The sequence below is a fragment of the Takifugu flavidus genome, chromosome 7 (genome assembly GCF_003711565.1).
Source record: "Takifugu flavidus isolate HTHZ2018 chromosome 7, ASM371156v2, whole genome shotgun sequence".
In the NCBI taxonomy this organism is placed as follows: domain Eukaryota; kingdom Metazoa; phylum Chordata; class Actinopteri; order Tetraodontiformes; family Tetraodontidae; genus Takifugu; species Takifugu flavidus.
The window spans coordinates 16449150-16474743 of record NC_079526.1 but is presented as its reverse complement, the minus strand read 5'-3'; the positions used below and the strand labels follow the sequence as shown (position 1 = coordinate 16474743).

The 25594-nt window shown below is 52.0% G+C and overlaps 1 long non-coding RNA gene across 2 annotated transcripts; it reads right to left on the bottom strand.

The window, feature by feature from the left end:
• Positions 1 to 162: 162 nt before the first annotated feature.
• Positions 163 to 14666, bottom strand: LOC130529236 (uncharacterized). 2 transcript variants are annotated; one of them, XR_008951519.1, is made up of 6 exons: positions 14368 to 14666; positions 10654 to 10782; positions 8516 to 8594; positions 2224 to 2628; positions 2004 to 2148; positions 163 to 1929 (listed from the first exon to the last, which is right to left on the bottom strand). It is a non-coding gene; the product is annotated as an uncharacterized LOC130529236 (long non-coding RNA). The 2 variants fall into 2 exon arrangements; XR_008951518.1 differs by having other exon boundaries at positions 163 to 2148.
• Positions 14667 to 25594: the final 10928 nt, after the last annotated feature.

Here is a 25594-nt window from a genome sequence, read left to right as displayed (position 1 = left end):
CAGCGGGGGTCCAGAGAGCGGGTCAAGCATGCGCTGGTCCTGGCCGAGCGCTGAAAGGAGCGGCTCCCCTCCCTCGTCCTCGCTGACCCTGAGAGATTTTAACGGGTCACAAAGGAGCAAGAGTTCACACTTGTGATGCCCCTCACCCTCCTCTCACTCCTCCTACACCTCTGGCCACTGTTCTCCTCTGGAATATCAACAAAGCAGAAACAGGCCACCGTTCCAGGAGGCTGATAAAGTGAAGAATCTGACTCAGCATCTTGAAGGAAACTGGGCTGGAAAGCCTGACTCTCTGCCTCAGAAGTGGTTTTGATGCAACCCTTCTTTACATCTTTGGCTATCGAGCTCCTCGTTGGTTCTAAATAAAAATGGGCGCCTGAATGGTGCTGTGATTCCAGCTCAAATCCGTCACGCTACTCAATCAAAGTGTTTGTGTCCTGGTATGAGGGTGAGAAGTGACAGGAACCCTGACCCTGAAGTACAGGTGCTGGCTCAGTAGCACTGAAATGTTCCCAGATTGACCCGTTTTGTCACACATCACACAACTGAGAAACACATTAGCCAACGGCGTTGTTCCATGAGAGTTTGACGCTGTGAGAATGGACTTTGTTTGGCTCTTCGTTTGGTGGTGGCTCCTTCACCTCTTTCACATTTATTGCACTTTTTGTCGAGGCGTCTTGAGGGGCAGACGGCAGGCTCCTCTTTATAGACCCCCCTCAGGATTCAGTCCCATCCAAACCTTTCTGCTGGTTGATATACTCCACCATGACCTTAGACTAGGTCTTTACCTGATTAGTTGGATAACTCCCTTCTCACCCTGCAGGTCACATTGTGTGACAGTTAACGGTGTTTCTTCCAGTGTGCTATCGTCTCCTCATGGTTGCCACTTGATGCACCGCCTCTTTATTCAATAACGGTCACATCGTAAGGTTTGCTGATGGTACAGTTAGTTAGTCTTCTTTAGATTTTAGGAAGTCTACGTCTCTTCCAGCACCACTTGTTATCAAAGTGCCTGATGCTACAAATATCTTGGTGTGAGCCTTGATAATAACCAACGTTTTGGAGCCCATGTTCATGCTACCTCTAAAGACAGGTCTTGAGGAAGGTTTCTGCTATTCTGGGTAACTTAATCATTTACTTCTGAATGAATTTGAGCCTTTGGCCTCAGGCCTTCATTTTAGGTCTCCTATGAGAAGGACTAAAAGACTTCAGGTCTCATTGGTCCCCAGTGTCATTTATATATTTAATGGCAGTCATCCCTTAGGTCGCTTGTCTTTTTCTTGTAGTACTACTACTTATTTGCACATTCACATATTACAATATCTTTTATCTTTTATGTTTTGGCTGTCTTGTTGATACTGTTGATATTGTCATTGTGTTCCCTGTCGTTTGTGGGCTCCTGCTGCAAAACTACGGGACAATAGAGAGATTCGGAAGGTGCAATGCCAACAGAGATCTTGGTGGGCCTGTTGGGCAATTTAAAGAAGTAGTCGTGGGCAACAACTACACCAGAACCATTGTGCATTGATTGGAAATTCACAGTTGGATTAGCGTATTGCTAAACGTCCACGTTAGCATTAGAATCTACACAGTGATGACTTCACGCATACGTCACTGCTGCTCTTTATGAAGACATCTAAAATCTTGTCATTGACAACATCAACCTGGCTGACAACCAAGACTGAATGTGCTGAAAAGTTGCTCAGATACCAGCAATTTGCTTAAGATCTTAAGAAGCCCCGCCCCCTGAGCGATGTAGTCAAAGGGTTAGAGGGGATCGCAATGTGTTCTGATCAGCCAGATGCTCAGTGACACCACTGAGGTTATCTGCTTTTCATGTTTGTACCAAAAACATGAATCTCACAGTCCCTGGAAAACATCTCATACATCACGTCGGTCCCACACCTTCTCTCCTCCGAGCTGCTGGACCTGCACCATCGCCATCAACAGGTTAATAAAATGCAGCAATGCACACAAAATAAACACACAGAAGCCCGGCACACCATTACTCCACACCCTCTTCACCCCGTATCTGCCTCTGCTGCTCCCACCATCGACCTCAGCAGCAGGTGGGCACTAACCGCCAGGAGGTCCTGAGGCCAGAACATCAAACGTGAGAGTCACCTGCACTGGGGGCAGATCCCAGCCCTGGACAGGGAGAGGAGGAAGGTCAGCAAACTGCGCCTGCATCCAGCAGCAGCATCTCAGGTCATCTCTGCTCACATGTCAAACATGGAGTGTGCCGCATGCCTGTCCGCTTCAGGTGTTTTTGTGTCTACATCAGGGATTAAAGGTCATCTGGGAGGCTTGAACTTGGGCCCAGTTTTCCCTGATTGCGTGATATAGGTTCCTTTCCTAACCCTGCCCTATCTGCCCTTCCCTCCTTTATGCATCTCTGCATCAGAAGGTAGCTTCCCCACATGAGCCTGGTCCTGCTCAAGGTTTCTTCCTGTTATGGGAACCTTTTCCTGCCAGTGTTGCTTGTCCTGGGTCAGGTCCTGGGCTTCTGGACTGTAACAGATATCTGGGTAGGTGCTCATCACTCAGGCCACATTAATCCCTGCAGGTCTGCTGAAGGGTCAACTGGAAGCTGCTTGGCTCTTACCAAACGGCTCCTTGTAACAGGTCCTGTATAAAATAAAGATGAACAGAATGAAAATAAATAGGATTAAGGTGAATATAAATGGATCCATTGAAAATGTAGCTTTTCCATCTTCTCAGCCAGGAGAGGTCATACATTGTTTTACAGGGTTGTTTAACACAGAGGCTAACACAGAGGCTAACACAGAGGGTAACACAGAGGCTAACACAGAGGGTAACAGAGAAGGTAACACAGAGGGTAACACAGAGGGTAACACAGAGGGTAGCACAGAGGGTAACACAGAGGGTAGCACAGAGGGTAACACAGAGGCTAACACAGAGGGTAACAGAGAAGGTAACACAGAGGCTAACACAGAGGGTACACAGAGGGTAACACAGAGGCTAACACAGAGGGTAACAGAGAAGGTAACACAGAGGCTAACACAGAGGGTAACACAGAGGGTAGCACAGAGGGTAGCACAGAGGGTAACACAGAGGCTAACACAGAGGGTAACACAGAGGGTAACACAGAGGGTACCACAGAGGCTAACACAGAGGGTAACACAGAAGGTAACACAGAGGCTAACTCAGAGGGTACCACAGAGGGTACACAGAGGCTAACTCAGAGGTACCACAGAGGGTAGCACAGAGGGTAACACAGAGGCTACCACAGAGGGTACACAGAGGCTAACTCAGAGGGTACCACAGAGGGTAACACAGAGGCTAACACAGAGGTAACACAGAGGCTACCACAGAGGTAACACAGAGGCTAACACAGAGGGTACCACAGAGGCTAACACAGAGGCTAACACAGAGGTAACACAGAGGCTAACACAGAGGGTAACACAGAGGGTACCACAGAGGCTAACACAGAGGCTAACACAGAGGGTAACACAGAGGGTACCACAGAGGCTAACACACCAGCTGTAGGTGTTACCGGCACCTCTGTTTGATGGGATACATTAAAGAATAATAAAAATGGGACGTGAGAACACGAGTCTTGCTTTGACCGTTTTCTGTGCAAAACAAGTAGGAGGACACCTTGAGGAGACCCGGAACTTGGTTGCAGACTGTGTATAAGATCAGGGGATTCGTGCTTTTGATAGCTATCATGTAGCCTGGAAAGACTGTCTATTAGTTTACAAAAAGGCCCTCCACAAGGCTAGAACAGCTTATTTTTCTTCTTTGATTGAGGAAAATAAGAGCAACCCCAGGTTTCTCTTCAGCACTGTGGCCAAATTAACCAAGAGTCACAGTGTTTTAGATCCACGTATCCCTTCTTCCCTGAGTGGTGAAGACTTCATGAGCTTCTTCACTGATAAAGTTCTAGCTATCAGAGAGAAAGCTAACCAGGCCATCCCAACAACTGGACCATCACCAGATGTGCTGACTGTGGGAACATACAGGGTCTCCAACGAGCCCTTAAACTCCTTCAGCCCTATATATTTTTCTGAGGCGTCATCGCTAATTCAGAAATCCAAGACCACCACGTGTCCTTTAGATCCCATCCCAACACACCTGTTGAAGGATGTTCTACCATTGATAGGCAGTTCTATCCTGGACCAGATCAATGGTTCTTTAGTGTCAGGTTATGGACCCCGGTCCTACAAGGTGGCAGTGATTAAGCCGTTGCTTAAAAAACCATCACTGGATCCCGATGTGTTAGCAAATTATAGGCCAATATCCAACCTTCCTTTTATCTCTAAAGTTCTAGAGAAGGTGGTGGTGACTCAGTTACTGGAGCACCTGCAGAGGAACAGCCTGCTTGAGATGTTTCAGTCAGGCTTTAGAGCTCACCACAGCACAGAAACAGCACTTCCTAAAGTCATTATTAATAAGTATTAATTATCAGACGTAGGGGGTCGTCTAATCATGAGGTCACATCTTAGCTGTGCTGCTATAGGCCGAGGCTGCAGAACCATGATCACCTGACAGGCCTCTGGCACCCCACTGGTCATGGTTTCCTCTCCTCCCCTCCCCCCCCCCCCCTCCCTCTCCTCTCCTCTCCTCCTCCTCTCCTCTCCTCTCCTCCCCTCCCTCCCTCCCCCCCTCCCCCTCCCTCTCTCCTCTCCTCTCCTCTCCTCCTCCCCTCCCCCCCTCCCTCTCCTCCTCTCCTCTCCTCTCCTCCCCCTCCCTCCCTCCCCCCTCTCCTCTCCTCTCCTCTCCTCCTCCCCTCCCTCCCTCCCCCCCTCCCTCCCTCCCCTCCTCCTCCTCCTCCCCCTCCCTCTCCTCTCCTCCCCTCCTCTCCTCCTCCCCCCCCCCTCTCCTCTCCTCCCCTCCTCCCCTCCCCCCCTCCCTCTCCCCCTCCTCCCCTCCTCTCTCTCCTCCCCCCTCCTCCCCTCCCCTCCTCTCCCCCTCCTCCCCCTCCCTTCCCTCTCCTCTCCTCCTCTCCTCTCCTCCCTCCCTCCCTCTCCTCTCCTCCTCCCCCCTCCTCTCCTCTCCTCTCCTCTCCTCCTCCCTCCCCTCCTCTCCTCTCCTCCCCTCCTCCTCCCCTCCTCTCCTCCCTCCCCTCTCTCCTCGCCCTCCCTCCCTCTCCTCTCCTCCTCCCCCCCTCCCCCCCTCCCTCTCCTCTCCTCCTCCTCCTCCTCCTCCCTCTCCTCTTCCTCCCCTCCCTCCCTCTCCTCCCCTCCTCCCCTCCCTCCCCTCCCTCCCCTCCTCCCCTCCTCCCCTCCCCCCCTCCCCCCCTCCCTCCCCCCCTCCCTCTCCTCCCTCTCCTCCCCTCCCTCCCCCTCCTCTCCTCCCTCTCCTCCTCTCCTCTCCTCCCCTCCTCTCCTCTCCTCCTCTCCTCCTCCCCCCTCCCTCTCCTCTCCTCCCCTCCTCTCCTCCCTCCCCTCCTCCTCCCCCCTCCTCCTCCTCTCCTCCCCTCCCCCCCTCCCTCTCCTCCCCTCCCCCCCTCCCTCTCCTCTCCTCCTCCCCCTCCCTCTCCCTCCTCCTCCTCTCCTCCCTCCCTCCCTCCCTCTCCTCCTCCTCCCCTCCTCTCTCCTCTCCTCCCTCCCTCCCTCTCCTCTCCTCCCCCCCCTCTCCTCTCCTCTCCTCTCCTCCTCCTCTCCTCTCCTCTCCTCTTCCTCTCCTCCCTCCTCCTCTCCTCCTCCCTCCTCCCTCCTCCCCTCCTCCTCCTCCCCCTCCCTCCCTCTCCTCTCCTCTCCTCCCCCCCTCCCCCCCTCCCTCTCCTCTCCTCCTCCCCTCCTCTCCTCTCCTCTCCTCGTCCTCTCCTCCCTCCTCCCCTCCCTCCTCTCCTCTCCCTCCTCCCCTCCCTCCCCCCCTCCTCCCCTCCCCCCCCCCCTCTCCTCTCCTCCCCTCCTTCCTCCCCTCCCTCCCTCTCCTCGTCCTCTCCTCCCTCCTCCTCTCCTCTCCTCCCCTCTCCTCCCCTCCCCCTCCCTTCCCTCTCCTCCCCTCCCTCCCCCCCTCCCTCCCTCCCCTCCCCCCAGACCTTTAACATGCTCCAGTCTCATGCTTTCGAGGACATGACTGTTGGAAAGGACATCTGGGTTCTCATCTTACAGTTGCTGCTGTCGCGTTTACTTCAAAACAGTTGTTGAGAAGACCTGCACCCCCCATGCACACACACACACACAGACACCCCACACAGACACACACACACACAGACACGCAAACACACACACACACACACACGCACAGACATACACGCAAACACACGCACACACATACATGCACACACACGCACATACATACATGCACGCACACGCACACAAACAAAACTCCACCCGTAATACTGGTCAGATTACTATAATATGATTAATAAAAACCAGGAAGCCTGACTGAAAGGCCATAAGGTCAGAGACTGGTTTGACCCCCCCCCCACAGCGTCAGAACCCCGACCTGTGGTGTCACCCATCACCTTTCCCCACCGAGGCTGCATTCACCCCTTCAACACCCGGATTCTCAGCACCCTTCCACAGGGAACGGGCCACAGTTCCTCGGCATTACTGGGAAGTTGTGAGTGGAACATGACTCGTGGTCAAGTCTGTTCTTTTAGGCCGTCCTCCCCTCCCTGCCAGTGTGCTCCTTCCTCCTCCTCTATGTTTAGACAGGGTAAAGTTCTCTTGGGCCAACATGGGTAAAGCCCTGTCTTCCCTCTGCATGCCCCCCCCCCCCAAATTCTCCCTGCTCTCCCCTCCCCCATTGATCTTTGTCTCCATCTTTGTCTCCTCCCTCCTGCCTCAGTTACAAGCGGTATTTATCTTGTGCAGGTCTCCACCTGAGGCCGTCCCGGTACGTCCTGATCCACTTGCTCAGAGGTTCTACTGGCGAATCAGTTTGTTGTGTTTCTGCTCCCTGAGAATCATCAGACCAGGACAACACAACAGAGGGTTTGGTTTGCACACTGGCACACTGACACTCACACAACTACCCTGCAGTTACCCAGAGTGCATCTGTGCAGGCTTTACATTGTAGGAGCGTCTCCAGGCTCGGATTCCTCGTTAGCAGCAGCCTCATTTACACTGTTACATTTACAACGCAAACAATGTATAATGCTGGAGTGTGTGTGTGTGTGTGAGTGTGTGTGTGTGTGTGTGTGTGTCTGTGTCTGTCTGTGTGTGTGTGTCTGTGTGCGTGTGTGTGTGTGTCTGTGTGTGCGTGTGTGTGTGTGCGTGTGTGTCTGTGTGCGTGGGTGTGTGTCTGTGTGTGTGGGTGTCTGTGTGCGTGTGTGTGTGTGTGTGTGTGTCTGTGTCTGTCTGTGTGTGTGTGTGTGTGGTGTCTGTGTGTGTGGGTGTCTGTGTGCGTGTGTGTGTGTGTCTGTGTGTGCGTGTGTATCTGTGTGTCTGTGTGTGTGGGTGTCTGTGTGCGTGGGTGTGTGTGTGTGTGTGTGTGTGTGGGTGTCTGTGTGTGCGTGTGTGTGTGTGTGTCTGTGTGGGTGTCTGTGTGCGTGTGTGTGTGTGTCTGTGTGTGTGGGTGTCTGTGTGCGTGTGTGTGTGTGTCTGTGTGTGCGTGTGTGTGCGTGCGTGCGTGTGTTTCTGTGTGTGTGGGTGTCTGTGTGCGTGGGTGTGTGTGTGTGTGTCTGTGTGTGTGGGTGTCTGTGTGCGTGTGTGTGTGTGTCTGTGTGTGCGTGCGTGTGTGTCTGTGTGTGTGGGTGTCTGTGTGCGTGTGTGTCTGTGTGCGTGTGTGTGTGTGCATGTGTGTGTGTGTGTGTCTTTGTGGCTCCAGCAGATCATGGAATGAATGAGCTCATTGTCAGCCTGTGCAGGTGCGCCTCTTCTTCTTCACCTCCGACCCGCGGCCCTCGACCCCAGAAGGGCCCTTTGTGAACTCTATTTACTGGCGACTCCAATGAAACTTCAGTCCATTACCAACATCTTCTCTTTCCCTTTCTCTCCTTATTTTTGCCTCCTCTCAGGAAACCAATTAGTGACAATACAAGTAGGTTAGAGTCTCTATTCAGAACGGGCATTGTTGAGCACAATACCAGGAAGCATTGTGAGCTAACAATTAGTGGCCATGAGGCAGTGTAGAGTGTCACTGACATTGTTGGAGCTGCACAAGGCCGGGTTTGTTCCCAAACTGTAGGTTAGACGGGATGAAGGACAAGAGAGTTCCCAGGTGACAATTTGCACCAACCCCATCAGTGAAGGAGGAGTTTGGAAGGTGTCCTGAAATGGGCGTCTCCGCTTGTTAAGGTTTAGATGTTAATGGGTGCTCTAACTGTTGTTTTATGAATCTGCATAATCCACAAGGTCGTGACCTCAGGTCATTAACCCATGCTAACGGTAACAGCAAGCTAGATGCCACCCTTCTGCGGCAAAGAGGTTTCACCCATCTGCTCACTCCGTGTTGGAAGGTCACAGCTGAAAGGTCAAGGGTTCAGTCATCATTGTTATCCGGCCCCTGCTGTTTCTAAAACCAACACCAAGAAGGCACCTCCTCTGGCCACACCCCCAAACACGCCCCTGCGGCTGGATGACATCATCGTACTCACATTCAAGTCCGGAGGGGTCTGGAGGAGGATGGAACCAGTGAAAGGTGACTCCAACCAGGCTCAGTCTCGACACTCGACACTGTTCATTAATAAATGAGAAGTGACAGTTAGCTGATCCAGGACCAGTTCCGTTGATCTGTAACCCTGGAACCTATCAGAAGAAAATGCACTCTTTTCTCAGAGGGAAGACGTGTGAGTGAATAAGAACACTCACAGCTGTGGTTCATTTGCCTGTGGACTAAACAGTCAGTCTAATAAGCTTATTAAGTTAGCTGGATAAAAGCAGCATGGATATTTTTACCCCCAAAGACTTGATTGAGGGACCAGTGGCTTCATAAAGGATCCCAGTAACTCAGTTACACTAAGTGTATGAAACTTGTCCCCGTTCTGTAATGACCCAAAAAGATCCCAGAAGGATGGAAGCACGCCAAGTTCAAACTAAATCTGTGGGATAAGTTAGCAGAAAGGTGGATGGAGAGAGAGGGGGGGGGGGGGGCAGATATGGCAAGGCCCAGGTTGTGAATGATTACACCGTTTGAACCAGTATGAAGGGATGGAGGCTGAAGAGACGAGGGGAGACGAGTAGAAATGTGGGGCCAGAGGTGCAGTAGCAGTTAGAGCTGCTGCGACGTTCATCTGGGACTGGACCTAAAGCCGGTGAAGGATGGAGGTGGATCTAAAGCCAGAGACAGCAAAACCAACCTGGTAGGGTTGGGGTTAGGGGTTAGGGTTAGGGTTAGGGGTAGGGTTAGGGTTAGGGTTAGGGTTAGGGTTAGGGTTAGGGTTAGGGTTTAGGTTTAGGTTTAGGTTTAGGGTTAGGGTTAGGTTAGGGTTAGGGGTAGGGTTTGGGTTAGGGTTAGGGCTAGGGTTAGGGTCAGGGTCAGGGTTAGGGTTAGGTTTTAGGGTTAGGGGTAGGGGTAGGGGTTGGGTTAGGGTTAGGGTTAGGATTAGGGTTAAGGTAGGGTTAGGGTTGGGGTTTAGGGTCAGGGTTAGGGTTGGGGTTTAGGGTCAGGTTAGGGTTAGGGTTCGGGTTAGGTTAGGGGTAGGGTTAGGGTTAGGGTTGGGTTAGGGTTAGGGTTCAGGGTTTGGGATAAAACTTTTTTTGCACTGGCCTACTGATCGGGAAAGCAGGGGAGTGCGGAGGGTGAGGGCCCCCCCGGGGGGGAAAAGCTATTAGCCAGGGCTCGAGAAGTTCCGGACAGGATAGGGGAGAGAGTTGGATCGCCCAGTTAGAGAAGACTTTGGTGGAATGGCAAGTAGATATGTGGTTAGGATTGACCTTGGGGTTAGGGTTAGGGTTAGGGTTGGGGGGAAGGTAGGGGTTGGGGTTAGGGGGGTGTAGGGGTTAGGGTTAGGGAGAGGGTTAGGGTTAGGGTTAGGGGTTGGGGTTTAGGGTCAGGGTTAGGGTTAGGGGTAGGGTTTGGGTTAGGGTTTGGGTTAGGTTAGGGTTAGGGTTAGGGTTAGGGTTAGGTTAGGTTTTAGGGTTAGGTTAGGGTTAGGGTTAGGTTAGGGGTAGGGTCAGGGTTAGGGTTAGGGTTTAGGGTTAGGTTAGGGTTAGGGTTAGGGGTAGGTTAGGGTCAGGGTTAGGGGTAGGTTTAGGGTTAGGGTTAGGGTTTAGGGTTAGGGTTAGGTTAGGGTTAGGTTAGGGGTAGGGCTAGGGTTTAGGGTTAGGGTTAGGTTAGGGTTAGGGTTAGGGTTAGGTTAGGGGTAGGTTAGGGTCAGGGTCAGGGTTAGGGGTAGGGTTAGGGTCAGGGTCAGGGGTAGGGTTAGGGTTTAGGGTTTAGGGTTAGGGTTAGGTTAGGGGTAGGGGTAGGGGTAGGGGTAGGGTTTTGTTTGTGGGGTTTGACTTGTGTCATGTATATTTCCAGATTGTGGCTGGTTTGTAATGAGCACGTATCGCTTTACCGATGCCCAAACGTTTTTGTCTTTATGGACGCAGCAAAGTGCAGCTGAGCGTGAGCACAGGAAGAACTTTAGGGCCGTAATTCCAAACAGTCCTCATACAGTAACATTCCCAGACTGTAGAGGGAGCTGTCAGGTACCCAAACTACCCGTATGTTTTTGACCTTTTTGTGTCTTCATATCAGTCCAGGCTAACCCTGGTTACATTTCAGGTGTTGCAGGAGGGCGAGGCTGACCCGTTGAACAGGGACCCTGTTCTATTCCTGGCTGCCCTTCTCGTTTTATCGCTCCCCCTCTTCTATTTATTGCTGTTTTTCTTTCTTCATTCATCTTATTGCAGTTGGATGTGGTCCGGATGTGAAGGGCTGAGTCGCAGGAAGTCGAACAAACCATAAAAAGGGAAAGAAAGAGGGTGGAAAATTACTCCTGAGTTGGAGCTGAGGTGAAAACACATTAAGTGAATTCTTCTCAGTTTATTAGCTCAATTTTACTCTTTTTAAGCTTTTCTGTAATCTGTAAAAGTCGTGTCTCGATGAATCCTTTTAATGTACCAATGCCCACACAAGTCAGACCAGCTGATGAGGTTCTTCTGACCACCTAGAACACCAGCGTCTTGTTCTCTGGTGCAGACCCTGATGGGTCTGGTGTGGTGAAAGCAACTGAGCCAGAGGGGAAAATCTTGATTTACTGGTCATTGTGCCACTGGACCAAGGACCTGTGGCGGCTTCTGTCACAGTACCAGATCCAAATATTGCAACCGTAACCCTAACCCTAACCTAACCGTAATCCTAACCCTAACCCAACCCTAACCCAACGCTAACCCAACCCTAACCCAACCCTAATCCTAACCCTAACCCAACGCTAACCCAACCCTAACCCTAACCCAACCCTAACCCTAATTCTAACCCTAACCCAACCCTAACCCTAATCCTAACCTAACCCAACCCAACCCTAACCCAATGCTAACCCTAACCCAACCCTGACCCTAACCCAACCCTACCCTAACCCAACCCTAACCCCCTAACCCTAACCCTAACCCAACCCTAATCCTAACCCTAACCTAACCCTAACCCTAACGCTAACCCTAACCCAAAACTAACCCTAATCCTACACCTAACCCAACCCTAACCCTAACGCTAACCCTAACCCAAAACTAACCCTAATCCTAAACCTAACCCAACCCTAACCCTAACCCAACGCTAACCCTAATCCTAACCCTAACCCAACCCTAATCCTAACCCTAATCCTAACGCTAACCCTAAACCCTAACCCAACCCTAATCCTAACGCTAACCCTAACCCACCCCTAACCCAAAACTAACCCTAATCCTAAACCTAACCCAACCCTAACCCTAACCCAACCCTAACCCTAATCCTAATGCTAACCCTAACCCAAAACTAACCCTAACCCAACCCTAATCCTAACCCTAACCCCCTAACCCTAACCCTAACCTAACCCTAAACCCTAACCCAACCCTAATCCTAACGCTAACCCTAACCCAACCCTAACCGTAATCCTAACCCTAACCCAACGCTAACCCAACCCTAATCCTAACCCAACCCTAACCCCCTAACCCTAACCCAACGCTAACCCACCCTAATCCTAACCCAACCCTAACCCCCTAACCCTAACCCAACGCTAACCCAACCCTAACCCTAACCCAACCCAACCCTAACCCTACCCAACCCTAACCCCCTAACCCTAACCCACCCCTAACCCAACCCTAACCCTAACCCACCCTAACCCTAATCCTAACCCTAACCCAACCCAACCCAACCCTAACCCAACCTAACCCTAACCTAACCCTAACCCTAACCCAAGTTGAGAAAAGAACCTTGAGATTTGTGTGTCCCAAACGTTCACATGTGAATTAGCAAAAACAAGCTGCTGCGTTTAATTAGTGATGCCGTGGCCTGAGAGTCATCATGCTCACATGCACACGCACACGCACGCACCCACAATCCCTCCCTCATTAGGCGTATTGTGGGGATGCTGATGTAATGCAAGTTAATCTGTTGGCCTCTGGTTGGCTCAGTGGCCCAGCAGGAGCTCATTGTGTGGACATTACCCTGACCCCCCCCCAGAGACAGGTTGATTAAGACTGACGCTGATATCCAAATACTCAGGCCTTTGTCTGTGTGTGTGTGTGTGTGTGTGTGTGAGAGAGAGAGAGAGTGTGTGTGTGTGTGTGTGTGTGTGTGTGAGTGTGTGTCATAAAGGCTCTGCTTTCTCAGTATGTGCTTGGGATCACGTAGGCCATTATTCTTTCTAATCTTTCTATGTGCAAGTGTGTGCGCGCGCGTTCGTGTGCGCGTGCACGTGTGGGTGAGAGAGAGAGAGAAAGAGAAGTACACCATGGAAGCATGGGTGAGTTTCCAAAAGGCGTCAGTTATGTCAATCAAGTATCTGTTAAATAACCACAGCAACGACTCTGAACGACGGCTTCTTCATTGTCTGTCTTGAATTGTGAGTCACGTGCACACTCCTACCTAATCCTAACACTAACCCTACCCTAACCCTAACCCTAACACTAACCCTACCCTAACCCTAACCCTACCCTAACCCTAACACTAACTCCTACCTAACCTAACACTAACTCCTACCTAACCCTAACCCTACCTACCCTAACCCTACCTACCCTAACCCTAACCCTAACCCTAACTCCTACCTAACCCTAACCCTACCTAACCCTAACTCCTACCTAACCCTAACCCTACCTAACCCTAACCCTAACTCCTACATAGCCCTAACCCTAACCCTAACCCTAACCTAACCCTAACCCTACTAACCCTAACTCCAACCCTCACCCTAATGCTAACCCTAACCCTAACTCCTACCTAGCCCTAACCCTAACCTAACCCTAACCCTACACTAACCCTAACCCTAACCCTAACCCTAACCCTAACCCTACCTAACCTAACTCCAACCCTAACCCTAATGCTAACCCTAACCCTAACTCCTACCTAGCCCTAACCCTAACCTTAACCCTACCCTAACCCTAACCCTAACCCTAACCCTACACTAACCCTACCCTAACCCTAACACTACCCTAACCCTAACTCCTACCTAACCCTAACTCCTACTAACCCTAACCCTACCTAACCCTAACCCTAACTCCTACCTAACCCTAACCTAACCCTAACCCTCCTAACCCTAACCCTAACTCCAACCCTAACCCTAACCTTAACCCTAACCCTAACCCTAACCCTAACCCTAACTCCAACCCTAACGCTAACCCTAACCCTAACCCTAACTCCTACCTAGCCCTAACCCTAACCCTAACCCTAACCCTAACCCTACTGTAGCGATCATGTAATCACAGGAGTGCGCTCGAGCAGAATGGGTTAGGGTTACTGGTACTGATTTTAACGTAGACACCCGTAAACTAGCTTTGCATTCTCAGCAAAATTAATTTCTAAAAATAAGAGATTACCAAGAAAATTACGATAGAAACATTATTTTAAATTTATTTAACTCAGTTTTGACCTACATTAATATTTAAAGATTGGTTTGGATTTTGAGGTTTGAAGAGTTTTGTATATTTTGAGAACATCTGTCTGAAGTTGTCTAAACTTGAATCAAGAAATAGGTGAAATAGCGCCCCCTGAAGGTGCGGAGGAACTAGCTCGTGGTTAAAGGGCTGCATCCTGGTCATCTGTAACACAGAAAACCCCAAAAAACAAGCAGGCTCAGAAGCTCCTCTGGATATCAAAAACATCCCAGCACACAAACCTCCAGCTGTCTGAACTCTTGACAATAATTCAAGTTAATTTTGAACAGGTTAAAATAATAAAATAGCAACATGGAGAACCAGCTGTAGAACCAAATCAGCAAACAAAACCAGTAAGTTTTCTCACCTAAATGTTTCTGTTAGTTATCTGTAAGTTAGTGTTTTTATTATTTTGTGATTTTGTTGACATTTGTTGATCATGTACAGGAACTCCACCCACCTACTTCCTGTCTGCTTTGGTTGCCCTCCACTTTGGTGATGCACCTGATGTTTCAGCAGAGCCTTAGTTAGTACCTTTGGTTTAACTGTGATTTTTGAGTTCTGTTTTTCTGGAAGTTATTTTTGGAAGGATTTGTCTCCATTCTTGAGTTTTTCTGTTACACCTTGATTTTGCTGGTTGTGGATGTTACTGAAGACCTGCTAAAGGCTTTAAATTTTCATGCTTTACTGCCTATATAGTGTATTTTTGTATGTGTTTCTGTGCCCCTCCTCCTCTCCTCTCCTCTCCTCTCCTCTCCTCTTCTCCTCTCCCTCCTCCATCCTCCCTCTCCCTCTCCCTCTCCTCTCCTCTCCCCTCCTCTCCTCCTCTCCCTCTCCCCTCTCCTCTCCTCTCCTCTCCTCCCCTCCTCTCCCCCTCCTCTCTCTCCTCTCTCCTCCTCCTCTCCTCTTCCCTCTCCTCTCCTCTCCTCTCGCCTCTCCCCCTCCTCCCCTCTCCTCTCCTCTCCTCTCCTCCTCTCCCCTCCCCTCTCCTCTCCTCTCCTCTCGCTCTCCTCTCCTCCTCTCCTCTCCTCTCCCCTCCTCCCCTCCCCTCCCCTCCTCTCCTCTCCTCTCCTCTCCCCTCCTCTCCTCCTCTCCTCTCCTCTCCCCTCTTCTCCTCTCCTCCCCTCCTCTCCCCTCCCCCCCTCTCCTCTCTCCTCTCCTCCGCCCTCCTCTCCCCTCCTCTCCTCTCCTCCTCTCCCCTCCTCCCCTCTCCTCTCCTCTCCTCTCCCTCCTTCCTCTCCCTCCCCTCCTCCTCCCCTCCCCTCTCCCTCCCCTCCTCCCTCCCCTCCTCCTCCTCCTTCCTCCTTCTACTTTTCCTCTCCTCTTTCCCCTCCTTCCCTTCTCATCTTCTCCTCTCTCCTAACCTCCTCCTCTCTCCTCCTCCTCTCCTTCTCCCTCTCCCCCCTCTCCTCCTCGTCCCCCCTCCGCCCCTCCCCCTCCTCTCCTCCCCTCTCCTCCCCTCCTCCGCTCCTCCTCCTCTCCCCTCCCTCCCCTCCCCTCCTCTCCCCTCCTCTCCTCCCCTCCTTCTCCTCTCCTTTTCCTCTCCTCTTTCCCCTTCTTCCCTTCCTCCTTCTCCTCTCCCTCCTCCTCTTCCCTCTCCTCTCCCTCCTCCTCCTCCTCCTCCCCTCTCTTCCTCTTCCCCTCCTCACCGTCCGCCTCCCCCTCCTCTCTTCTCCGTCCTCACCCTCCCTCTTCGCCCCCTCCTTCCTGCCCCCCCCCTCCTCCCCTCCCCTCTCCTCTCCGTCCCTTCCTCCCCTCCTCTCCTCTCCCCTTCTCTCCCTCCTCCAATGGCCCTTTCTTTCTCTGTCTATCTCTTCCTGCCCATCTCTCCTCTTCTCTCTCCTCCTTATCTCTCGCTCCTCTGTCTCTATTCCTCCCCCTCCTCCTCTCCTTCTTCCTTTTTTCTCCCCTTCCTCTTCTCCCTCCCTTCTCCTCTCCTTTCCCTCTCTCGCTTCGCTCTCCCTCTTCTCTCCTACCTCCTCCCTTCTCCCTCCTCTCCCCTCTCCTCATCTCCTCCCCTCCCTCTCTCCTCCGCCGCTCCTTCGTCCGTCTAACTTTCCTCTCCTCTTCCCCTCCTTCCCCATCTCCTCATTCGCCTCTTTCTCCTCTCCTCTCTCCCCTCCGCCTTCGCCTTCTTCTCCCTCTCCCTCCCCTCTCCTGCAGCTCCCCTCCTCCCTCGCCATCCGCGCCTCTCCCTCCCCTTCTGCCCTCTCCTCCTCCCCTCCGTCCTCTCTCCCCCCCTCCTCCTCCCCCTCTCCTCTCCTCCCCTTCCTCCTCCTCCTCCTCCTCTCGCCCCCTCCCCTCCTCCTCGCCCCTCCGCCCCTCCCCTCCTCTCCTCCTCCTCCGGTTCTCTCCCTCTTCCCCTTCTGTCTTCGCCTCTCATTCTCCATTCCCTCCTCGCTCCTCTCCTCTCCTCCCCTCTCCGCCTCCTCTCCTCCCCTCCTCCTCGCCGCTCTCCCTCCTCCTCACCTTCACCTCCCCTCCTTCCTCCCTCCTCTCTTCGCCCCTCCTCCCCGTCCCCTCCTCCCCTCTCCTCCTCTCTCTTCTCCGTCCTCCCTCCTCCTCGCCTTCGTCCTTCTCCTTTTTCTCTCCTCTTTTCCCCCCCTCCTTCTCCTTCCTCCGTCGCCTCTCTTCTCTCTCCTCTCCTCCTCCTCTCTTCTCCCTCCCCCCCCCCCCTCGTCCTCCCTCTCCCCCTCCTCCCTCCTCCTCTCCTCCCCTCCCCGCCCCTCCCCTCCTCCTCAGGAAGGCTCCCCCTTTTCCCTTTCCTCCCTTTCCCCTCCTCTCCCTCTCCTCTCCTCCACCCCTCATCTCTCCTCCTCCTCTCCTCTCTCCTCCTCCTCCTCTCCTCTCCTTCCCTTTCCCTTTCCTTCCTCTCGCCTCCGCCTCATCTCCTCCTCCTCCGCTCCTTCGGTCCTCTCCTCTCCTCTCCTCTCCTCCTCTCCTCATCTCTCCTCCTCCTCTCTCCTCTCCTCTCCTCCTCCTCCTCTTCTCCCTCTCCTCCCCTCATCCTCCCCTCTCTCCATCTCCCCCTCCCTCCTCATCCTCTCCTCTCCTCTCCTCTCCTCGCTCCTCTCCTCTCCTCTCCCCTCTCCTCTCCTCCTCCTCTCCTCTCCCTCTCCTCGCCCTCTCCACTCATCTCTCCTTCTCTCTCTCCTTCTCCTCTCCTCTCCTCTCCTCCCCTTGTTCCCTTTCCTCTCCTCGCCTCATCTCCTCTCTCCTCAACCCCTCTCTACCCACCCCCAAACCCCCCCCCCCCCCCCCCCCCCCATCAGCAGGAGGGTCCCCCTACATGAGCCTGGTCCTGCTCCAGGTTTCTTCCTGTTAAAGGGGAGTTTTTTCTGCCACTGTTGCTTGTCTGGGGTCATGGCCCTGGGATTCTGGAGAGGGTCTAGAGACCATTTTGATTGTAAAAGATGCTTTACAAATAAAGATTGATTTGATTTGCCTTTCCTGCTTGTGGGTCTTTCTTCTCTGAATTCCTTACAGTATGATCTGGCCAACCATGGACCCAGTGGATCCACAAGGGATCTTGCTTGGTGGACCATAGCAACATGTAGGCAGTGGCTGCTATGTCTACCAACTTTGCTGACCTTGACAGCAGCTCCCAGTTTCTCATGCCCCTCCATCTACCTCTCGTGGAACTCGTATGTTCCTCAAACTGTTCAGCCAGGCACCCTAGAACTCCTGACCCCAGAACACGATTCAGGAACCTGGCACTTGTTGCTCTTTCCTGTCCTAGTGTGATGCAACTGATTGATCTTTTCTGAAAGACCGGGCAAAAGTGGCCTGTCAATCGGCTGGTAAGATGAGCACAAGAGTGGGGAACCGCAGCTGGGGATGCTGGGGCCACATCTTCTGAGGAGATGTGGAAGGTCTTTGATCAGTCCAAACAGGGAAGAGAGTCAGCTTGGGAGATGTTGCAAATTTAGCAATGTAAAGGTTCAGGGTCCCCCCTTCATTATATCAGGACCATCAACCCAGACAAGGGGCTTAGACCCTCTTGCGTATGGGACACTGTCTCCAAGGGGCAGGAGGGACACAGCTGGGAACGTGACTTTGAACAGTTTCCTGGGACAGTCAGCTGTTGGACATATCACTCTGAAGACGGGTGAAGCTGCGACTGAAAGTTGTCAGCAGGCAAGACGACGGCTTTATTTTGCTCCACGCGTCTGAAAAGCTCGAGGAGATTTGTTTGTGGATTTTAAGGTCCCAGAAAATAGAGATTTCACCATCTTTTTTTTTCCCATGATGCACTGAGAAAGAATTGGGAGGCTTTATAAGATGAAAATGTTTCAGTTGTGAGCCCATAAGAAAATAAGCCCAATTATTCACAAGCTCAAATGATCAAACTATTCAACAATTAGGAACGTAAATTGGTGGGAGCGGCGTGGCATGAGCGTTAAGGAAACTCAAAGTGTGCTGAGGCTGATGGGAACTCTGTCAGCGAGTCATTCCTCAGTGAACTTTGGGTTAGAACTAACCCAACCCTAACCCAGACTGAGCAATGCCAGGAATGTGATGCCACCCAGCTGCAGCTGTTGACATTTCTAAAAAGCTCAGCAGCATCATGGCGGGCTGCTGGACGCAGCAGGAAGTCCTTGCAAGGGTCCAGAGGGAAGGTGACTCAGCAGAATCATGGCTGGCTGCTGGAGCGCAGCAGGAAGTCCTTGCAAGGGTCCAGAGGGAAGGTGACTCAGCAGAATCATGGCGGGCTGCTGGAGCGCAGCAGGAAGTCCTTGCAAGGGGTCCAGAGGGAAGGTGACTCAGCAGAATCATGGCGGGCTGCTGGAGCGCAGCAGGAAGTCCTTGCAAGGTCCAGAGGGAAGGGACTCAGCAGCATCATGGCGGCTGCTGGAGCGCAGCAGAAGTCCTTGCAAGGGTCCGAGGAAGGTGACTCAGCAGAATCATGGCGGCTGCTGGGCGCAGCAGAAGTCCTTGCAAGGGTCCAGAGGGAAGGTGACTCAGCAGAATCAGGCGGGCTGCTGGAGCGCAGCAGGAAGTCCTTGCAAGGGTCCAGAGGAAGGTGACTCAGCAGAATCATGGCGGGCTGCTGGAGCGCAGCAGGAAGTCCTTGCAAGGTCCAGAGGGAAGGTGACTCAGCAGAATCATGGCGGGCTGCTGGAGCGCAGCAGGAAGTCCTTGCAAGGGTCCAGAGGGAAGGTGACTCAGCAGAATCATGGCGGGCTGCTGGAGCGCAGAGGAAGTCCTTGCAGGGTCCAGAGGGAAGTTGACTCAGCAGAATCATGGCGGGCTGCTGGAGCGCACAGAAGTCCTTGCAAGGGTCCAGAGGGAAGGTGACTCAGCAGAATCATGGCGGGCTGCTGGAGCGCAGCAGGAAGTCCTTGCAAGGGTCCAGAGGGAAGGTGACTCAGCAGAATCATGGCGGGCTGCTGGAGCGCAAGGAAGTCCTTGCAAGGGTCCAGAGGGAAGGTGACTCAGCAGAATCATGGCGGGCTGCTGGAGCGCAGCAGGAAGTCCTTGCAAGGGTCCAGAGGGAAGGTGACTCAGCAAATCATGGCGGGCTGCTGGAGCGCAGCAGGAAGTCCTTGCAAGGGTCCAGAGGGAAGGTGACTCAGCAGAATCATGGCGGGCTGCTGGAGCGCAGCAGGAAGTCCTTGCAAGGGTCCAGAGGGAAGTTGACTCAGCAGAAATCATGGCGGGCTGCTGGAGCGCAGCAGGAAGTCCTTGCAAGGGTCCAGAGGGAAGGTGACTCAGCAGCATCATGGCGGGCTGCTGGAGCGCAGCAGGAAGTCCTTGCAAGGGTCCAGAGGGAAGGTGACTCAGCAGAGATCATGGCGGGCTGCTGGAGCGCAGCAGGAAGTCCTTGCAAGGGTCCAGAGGGAAGGTGACTCAGCAGAATCATGGCGGGCTGCTGGAGCGCAGCAGGAAGTCCTTGCAAGGGTCCAGAGGGAAGGTGACTCAGCAGAATCATGGCGGGCTGCTGGAGCGCAGCAGGAAGTCCTTGCAAGGGTCCAGAGGGAAGGTGACTCAGCAGAATCATGGCGGGCTGCTGGAGCGCAGCAGGAAGTCCTTGCAAGGGTCCAGAGGGAAGGTGACTCAGCAGAATCATGGCGGGCTGCTGGAGCGCAGCAGGAAGTCCTTGCAAGGGTCCAGAGGGAAGGTGACTCAGCAGAATCATGGCGGGCTGCTGGAGCGCAGCAGGAAGTCCTTGCAAGGGTCCAGAGGGAAGGTGACTCAGCAGAATCATGGCGGGCTGCTGGAGCGCAGCAGGAAGTCCTTGCAAGGGTCCAGAGGGAAGGTGACTCAGCAGAATCATGGCGGGCTGCTGGAGCGCAGCAGGAAGTCCTTGCAAGGGTCCAGAGGGAAGGTGACTCAGCAGATCATGGCGGGCTGCTGGAGCGCAGCAGGAAGTCCTTGCAAGGGTCCAGAGGGAAGGTGACTCAGCAGAATCATGGCGGGCTGCTGGAGCGCAGCAGGAAGTCCTTGCAAGGGTCCAGAGGAAGGTGACTCAGCAGAATCATGGCGGGCTGCTGGAGCGCAGCAGGAAGTCCTTGCAAGGGTCCAGAGGGAAGGTGACTCAGCAGAATCATGGTGGGCTGCTGGAGCGCAGCAGGAAGTCCTTGCAAGGGTCCAGAGGGAAGGTACTCAGCAAATCATGGCGGGCTGCTGGAGCGCAGCAGGAAGTCCTTGCAAGGGTCCAGAGGGAAGGTTCTCAGCAGAATCATGGTGGGCTGCTGGAGCGCAGCAGGAAGTCCTTGCAAGGGTCCAGAGGGAAGGTGACTCAGCAGAGACATTGCTGCCACCAGGACCTTTTCTCAGCCCTGACGATGGGAGCCGCTGAGGAGGGGGAAGATGACCCCCCAGACACGCAGAGCTGCCTCCTCTTTGACACACTGGGTTCACTTTCTATTCTTTCCCGTCCTCTTTACCTTTTGATGCCTTCTTTGTGTGCAGGCTGTGGGAAAGTTTCGGAAATGATGTCACCCTCAACCGGCGACCCCCCACTGCTAACGCCACTCACCCCCACCCTTCATGCTGTCTTCCTGTGAAGAGTCCCCTATTCCACATCCTGTGCAGACCAGGACCGGGACCGGGACCCGACTGGACCTTGATTCAGACTTAAAATCAGCTCGTCAGATCTCAGCTGGAGGAAATGTTGTGGGGAAAAATGACCAGGAATTAATGGAAAACCAGAAGAGCATTGAAAGTTTTGACGTATAAAACACATTTGTGAGGTATTGCTTAATGCATTTATGTTCTTGTAAAATATGTTCAAATATGGTCACATGAAACTGGTCCTGAAACGTTGAATCTGTCAAGAGCATCCAAATAATTAAAGTTATCTGTAAATAAGTGAATACCTTTCAAAGGGTTTTCTTTCAGAATAAATCATTTAAAGAATGAGCTGAAGTTTTATATTTCAGAAACACTCCGGTACACGTGTGTCTACTCTAACCCTAAAATGCAGGCTGAAGATTATTGGGAATTTAAACTGGATGTCTTTTATTCTGCTCTTTGTTTAATTCAGTACAGTGTTGTGAAACTTTATAACCGAATTCTGAAATATTCATCCAACGTTGAGAGAATTAACTTTTACTTACCTTCAATATGAACTGTCAGCTGATTACTGCCATCTATCGGTCATTGAGGTACCTACACGTTTCAGTTTATTACTATTTACTTTCATTGCTGGACATGATACTGAGAAAAAATATTATAGGAGTTTTCTTCAAAAATTTTACTTTTACCTAATGTTTTATATACTTTCATTTAGTTTTATACACTAATGTTGAAGACATCAAAATGTGTAAAAGACTTGATCACATGTTTTAATATTTTTAGGTAAACAATTTTACATGATCCTGTATGTGGACAAGAAGCATATTGACATCGATATTAGTCCTTAAATAAGTACGCAGGGACCAGTTGAAGGGTCTGCAAGAGGTCCTCTGCTTCTAATTCTTATATACATTTTGTGTTAATATACAAAAACATATGAAGGAAATAGACTCAAATGTATAAAAACAGATAAATACTATAAACACAGTAAATTTCAACTACATGCCGTTTAACCACACCGTCGTGTCGAGATAGAAATGAAACTCAATTTTTTTTTTTTTTTATGTTCAAAAGCCAGTCATATTTAGAAAATGTCAAAGGTCAACGTGAGGGAAAGTCCAGATGTGCCTGTGTTATCAGATTTTCTGGACAAAAAATAATTTGAACACTTACACAATTCAAAAGTTCTGTTGCCCTCTGGTGGTCATACCCTACGGCGCAGTTAGCATGAGAATTTGTATGCGTGTACGTTCATGTTCTCTCTTCACTTTTTATGGGAGCCAATCATAACTTTGGATACAAAGTTGACGATAGCGCTGGCCGGCTGCTCAGGGTCGTGTTCGGCGAACAGATGGCACATGTTTTCCGTCTCGCTCTGATCTTTCCTGGCTACAAATCCAAAGAGCCTGGAGGACGAGCACAGAGGTGGACATGAGTATCTGTCCTCTGAGTGACAAGAGACATGAATGATCCCTAAACCCCTAACCATAAACCCTAAACCCTAAACCCCTAACCCCTAACCCTAAACGTAACCCCTAACCCTAAACCCCTAAACCTAAACCCCTAAACCCTAACCCTAAACCCTAAACCCTAACCCCTAACCCTAAACCCTAAACCCCTAAACCCTAACCCTAAACCCTAAACCCTAAACCCTAAACCCTAACCCCTAACCCTAAACCCTAAACCCCTAACCCCTAACCCCCTAACCCCTAAACCCCTAAACCTAAACCCCTAAACCCTAACCCTAAACGTAACCCCTAACCATAAACCCTAACCTAAACCCTAACCATAAACCCCTAACCCCCCTAACCCTAACCCCTAACCCCCTAACCCTAAACCCCTAAACCTAAACCCCTAAACCCTAACCCTAAACGTAACTTGCTTGGTGGACCATAGCAACATGTAGCAGTGGCTGCTATGTCTACCAACTTTGCTGACCTTGACAGCAGCTCCCAGTTTCTCATGCCCCTCCATCTACCTCTCGTGGAACTCGTTATGTTCCTCAACTGTTCAGCCAGGCCACCCTAGAACTCCTGACCCCAGAACACGATTCAGGAACCTGGCACTTGTTGCTCTTTCCTGTCCTAGTGTGATGCAACTGATTGATCTTTTCTGAAAGACCAGGCAAAAGTGGCCTGTCAATCGGCTGGTAAGATGAGCACAAGAGTGGGGAACCGCAGCTGGGGATGCTGGGGCCACATCTTCTGAGGAGATGTGGAAGGTCTTTGATCAGTCCAACAGGGAAGAGAGTCAGCTTGGGAGATGTTGCAAATTTAGCAATGTAAAGGTTCAGGGTCCCCCCTTCATTATATCAGGACCATCAACCCAGACAAGGGGGCTTAGACCCTCTTGCGTATGGGACGCTGTCTCCAAGGGGCAGGAGGGACACAGCTGGGAACGTGACTTTGAACAGTTTCCTGGGACAGTCAGCTGTGGACATATCACTCTGAAGACGGGTGAAGCTGCGACTGAAAGTTGTCAGCAGGCAAGACGACGGCTTTATTTTGCTCCACGCGTCTGAAAAGCTCGAGGAGATTTGTTTGTGGATTTTAAGGTCCCAGAAAATAGAGATTTCACCATCTTTTTTTTCCCATGATGCACTGAGAAAGAATTGGGAGGCTTTATAAGATGAAAATGTTTCAGTTGTGAGCCCATAAGAAAATAAGCCCAAATATTCACAAGCTCAAATGATCAAACTATTCAACAATTAGGAACGTAAATTGGTGGGAGCGGCGTGGCATGAGCGTTAAGGAAACTCAAAGTGTGCTGAGGCTGATGGGAACTCTGTCAGCGAGTCATTCCTCAGTGAACTTTGGGTTAGAACTAACCCAACCCTAACCCAGATGAGCAATGCCAGGAATGTGATGCCACCCAGCTGCAGCTGTTGACATTTCTAAAAAGCTCAGCAGCATCATGGCGGGCTGCTGGAGCGCAGCAGGAAGTCCTTGCAAGGGTCCAGAGGGAAGGTGACTCAGCAGAATCATGGCGGGCTGCTGGAGCGCAGCAGGAAGTCCTTGCAAGGGTCCAGAGGGAAGGTGACTCAGCAGCATCATGGCGGGCTGCTGGAGCGCAGCAGGAAGTCCTTGCAAGGGTCCAGAGGGAAGGTGACTCAGCAGAATCATGGCGGGCTGCTGGAGCGCAGCAGGAAGTCCTTGCAAGGGTCCAGAGGGAAGGTGACTCAGCAGAATCATGGCGGGCTGCTGGAGCGCAGCAGGAAGTCCTTGCAAGGGTCCAGAGGGAAGGTGACTCAGCAGAATCATGGCGGGCTGCTGGAGCGCAGCAGGAAGTCCTTGCAAGGGTCCAGAGGGAAGGTGACTCAGCAGAATCATGGCGGGCTGCTGGAGCGCAGCAGGAAGTCCTTGCAAGGGTCCAGAGGGAAGGTGACTCAGCAGAATCATGGCGGGCTGCTGGAGCGCAGCAGGAAGTCCTTGCAAGGGTCCAGAGGGAAGGTGACTCAGCAGAATCATGGCGGGCTGCTGGAGCGCAGCAGGAAGTCCTTGCAAGGGTCCAGAGGGAAGGTGACTCAGCAGCATCATGGCGGGCTGCTGGAGCGCGCAGGAAGTCCTTGCAAGGGTCCAGAGGGAAGGTGACTCAGCAGAATCATGGCGGGCTGCTGGAGCGCAGCAGGAAGTCCTTGCAAGGGTCCAGAGGGAAGGTGACTCAGCAGCATCATGGCGGGCTGCTGGAGCGCAGCAGGAAGTCCTTGCAAGGGTCCAGAGGGAAGGTGACTCAGCAGAATCATGGCGGGCTGCTGGAGCGCAGCAGGAAGTCCTTGCAAGGGTCCAGAGGGAAGGTGACTCAGCAGAATCATGGCGGGCTGCTGGAGCGCAGCAGGAAGTCCTTGCAAGGGTCCAGAGGGAAGGTGACTCAGCAGAATCATGGCGGGCTGCTGGAGCGCAGCAGGAAGTCCTTGCAAGGGTCCAGAGGGAAGGTGACTCAGCAGAGACATTGCTGCCACCAGGACCTTTTCTCAGCCCTGACGATGGGAGCCGCTGAGGAGGGGGAAGATGACCCCCCCAGACACGCAGAGCTGCCTCCTCTTTGACACACTGGGTTCACTTTCTATTCTTTCCCGTCCTCTTTACCTTTTGATGCCTTCTTTGTGTGCAGGCTGTGGGAAAGTTTCGGAAATGATGTCACCCTCAACCGGCGACCCCCCACTGCTAACGCCACTCACCCCCACCCTTCATGCTGTCTTCCTGTGAAGAGTCCCCTATTCCACATCCTGTGCAGGACCAGGACCGGGACCGGGACCCGACTGGACCTTGATTCAGACTTAAAATCAGCTCGTCAGATCTCAGCTGGAGGAAATGTTGTGGGGAAAAATGACCAGGAATTAATGGAAAACCAGAAGAGCATTGAAAGTTTTGACGTATAAAACACATTTGTGAGGTATTGCTTAATGCATTTATGTTCTTGTAAAATATGTTCAAATATGGTCACATGAAACTGGTCCTGAAACGTTGAATCTGTCAAGAGCATCCAAATAATTAAAGTTATCTGTAAATAAGTGAATACCTTTCAAAGGGTTTTCTTTCAGAATAAATCATTTAAAGAATGAGCTGAAGTTTTATATTTCAGAAACACTCCGTACACGTGTGTCTACTCTAACCCTAAAATGCAGGCTGAAGATTATTGGGAATTTAAACTGGATGTCTTTTATTCTG